The following is a 3,771-nucleotide window of genomic DNA, read 5'->3' on the forward strand; positions in this document are numbered from 1 at the left end:
GGGGGGGATGTTTACAAGCACACACATACTCACATTTGCTGTCATCCTTCTATAAACCCCGTTCATTATATGTTCACAATTCAACGGACAAGCTAATGTTTAAAAAAAAAATGATTAAAAAATGTTTATAGTAAAAAAAAAAAAAATATCAAAATATAAATATATTTAAAGAATGATGATGGCGATGATGATGATGATAATAATAATAATAATAATAATATTAATAATGATAATAATAATGATAATAGTAATATTAAGCAAAAAGCATAGAAGACAACAAAGTCAATAAAATGCGGAACAAAACAAGTGGAAAAAAAAAAGAGAAAGAAAACAACATAGACATACACAAATGAAATGATAGTTTATTGTTTGTTGTTTGTGTTGTTGATGTTTGATTTTTATCATCTTTCAGCATGATTAATGGTTGTATTGGTGTATTTAACAAAAATATTGTCTGAAAACAAGGACAATGCTCTTAGTTCTCAAAGGCTTTGATTTGTGAGAAATGTCAGGGCAGGAGGTTGTAAGAGCCAAAATAATAATAATAATAAATAGATAAAAAATATTAAAAAAAACGAACACCCCAAAAATATAAAAAAAAAATGTTGACTATTTCCTAAACTATACTGAAATCACCAAGTATATCATTATTATTATTTATTTTCATAAATAATTTTTTTCTTAAAAGAAAAAGACAATGGCCACAATTTTTCGAGTCTTTGAATGGGAGACGAGCGGGGTTGCAGAGAGTTAAGGGCGGACGAAAAAAGAATATCATATTTGCTCATGTATAAGTCACATTTGTGTAAAATCTTGGTTCAAAATATCCCCGTTCATAGTTTTAGCTTTGCCCCGTAAGTCACACCCTAGTTATTTTCAGTTAAAATTAAGTTTAAAATAGTGCAACTTATACACATGTGCAGGAATGGCTGTGTGGTAAGTAGCTTGCTTACCAACCACATGGTTCTGGGTTCAGTCCCACTGCGTGGCACCTTGGACAAGTGTCTTTTACTGTAGCCTCGGGCCGACCAAAGCCTTATGAGTGGATTTGGTAAATGGAAACTGAAAGAAACCTGTTGTATATATATATGCGTGTGTACATGTTTGTGTGTGTTTGTCCTCCCCAACATCGATTGATAACCGATGCTGGTGTGTTTACGTCCCTGTAACTTAGCAGTTGAACTAAAGAGACCAACAGAATAAGTACTTAGCGGTTCAACTAAAGAGACCAACAGAATAAGTACTTAGCGGTTCAACTAAAGAGACCAACAAAATAAGTACTAGGCATACAAAGAATAAGTTGTGGGTTCGATTTGCTCGACTAAAGGTAGTGCTCCAGCATGGCCGCAGTCAAATAACTGAAACAAGTAGAATAATAAAAAAATGTAAATACGGCGTTTTCTAAACTATGCAAGCACAATCAGCTGTATTTCTGAAACGATCCAATACCTACCTGCCTGTGTTAGTGAATTGGGGAATGTGGAATAAAGTGTTCTGTTTATTAAAAAACAAAAAGGCTCACTTTGTGGTTCAGTCCCACTGCACAGCACTTTGTGTAAGTGTCCTCCTTGCTCAATGATCAACCCCAGGCTGACCAATGTGAATGAATTTGGTACAGGGGAAACTATATAGAAGCCCGTCACACGCACACACACATATATATAAGACGGTCGTTCAACAACGTTGATGATGATGACATACACACACACACACACACACACTGCTTCTCTTAGTATTCATTAAAACTCTCCGACGAACGGGAACGTGAAAATCTGTGTAACAGTTCTGTGAATATTTTGCAGCTCAGCTCTTATAATAGTGTGTGTGTGTAAGTATGTACACACACACACACACACATCTCTATGCTCTCCTTTTCAAGCCCTATAGGGCATCGTTTTCCATTAGCGTTATTTATGCACGTCTGGTATCAATATTGTCTCTTACCTGTATCGTTTTCTAATATGTCTTGTCTTATTCTATTGTCAATTACCGTTTGTTTATTTTGTCGCCCTCCTCTATTTTCACTCATTCATTTCCAACAGCTTTTTACTGCTAATGCCACCAAGGTGAAACAGTCTTATTGTTAAAGGCGCGAAATTGTCATGATTTTTGGATGATAAGTGACGAGGGAAGAGTATGTCCACGTCTTCTGTGTGGTTTTCCATGTGTTCCTTTATTTGTCCGACAATGTAATTCTTAAATCTATCTATCTATCTATCTATCTATCTATCTATCTATCTATCTATCTATCTATCTATCTATCTATCTGTGTGTGTGTGTGTGTGTGTGTGTGTTTCTCCTCCCACCATTTGACAACTGGTTGTTGAATTGTTTACATCCCTATAACTTAGAAGTTTGGCAAAAGAGAGCGATAGAATAAATACCAGACTTTAGAAAATAAATTTTGGATTCTATTTGTTCAACTAAACCCCTCAAAGCAGTGCCCCCGCATGGCCGTAGTCCAATGACCGAAAAAAGTGGAAAATAAAAGATAAAATCAACATAAAAACGCTTGCAAGAGCAAGAATGTAAATGTTTTCTAAACATGCCACTCACTTCTGAAGTGACTCATAGAGCTTACGTTTTGCTGTGGATAAGAAATAAATCGTCCATCTCATTCATTAAGGCTTCAGGTCAGATTACCAAATGACTCGGTTCTTATATCTGCCAGGTAGGCTGGAATGAGAACATTTAGAATAAAGCGTTTTGTTTAGAAATCCAATGAAATACTTGGCAGAGCTATGAGACTATATACAACGAAGAGATTTAATTAACTGAAGCTATTCCTTTATCAAGAAGAGGTAAACATTGCTAACGTTACTTAACTAAACCAAAGGTAATGGGGACAACTCCCGATATATTTTTACCTTTTACTTGTTTCAGTCATTAGATTGTGGCCATGCTGGGGCACCGCCTCGAAGACGTTGTAGTTGAATGGATCTTAGTACTTATTTTATTGTTATTTTTTTTTCAAAATATGACACACACTCTATCGGTGCTTTTAGCCAAACCGCTAAGTTACAGGAACGTAAACACATCAGCATCGGTTGTCAAATGGTGGTGGGGGACAAACGCAGACACAAAGACGCGCCCATACACACACACACACCACATATAAAGGACGGCCTTCTTTCAGTTTCCGTCAACCAAGTCCACTCACAAGACTTTTGTCGGCCCGGGGCTATAGTAGAAGGCACTTGCCCAAGGTGCCACACAGCGAGACTGAACCCGGAGCCATGTAGTTGGGAAGCAAACTTCTTACCTCATAGTTGCACCTATTTTAGAAATTAATTGGTGCACCAGAGCCAATTCTTTCTAATTTTGGTATAAGGTCAGCAATTTTGAGGGGAGGGGGAAAAATCGATTACACCAACTTCTGTATTTGGCTGGTACTTCATTTCTTGATAGGATGAAAAACAAAGCTGATCTTGTTGGAACTTGAACTCAGAAGCAATTTGTCACTCAATAATAATAATAATCCTTTGTACTATAGACACAATCCCTGAAATTTGGTGGGAGGCGGCTAGTCGATTAGATCGACCCCAGTACGCAGCTGGTACTTAATTTATCGACTCCGAAAGGATGAAACGCAAAGTCGACCCCGGCGGTATTTGAACTCAGAACGTAAAAACGGACGAAATGCCGCTTAGCACATTTTGTCCGGTGCAGTAACGAGTTAGCCAATTCTCCTAACAATGATAATGATAATGATGATGATGATAATAATAATAATAATAATAATAATAATAATAATAATAATAATAATAATAA

Source organism: Octopus bimaculoides, chromosome 6 (assembly GCF_001194135.2).
Source record: "Octopus bimaculoides isolate UCB-OBI-ISO-001 chromosome 6, ASM119413v2, whole genome shotgun sequence".
Lineage (NCBI taxonomy): Eukaryota > Metazoa > Mollusca > Cephalopoda > Octopoda > Octopodidae > Octopus > Octopus bimaculoides.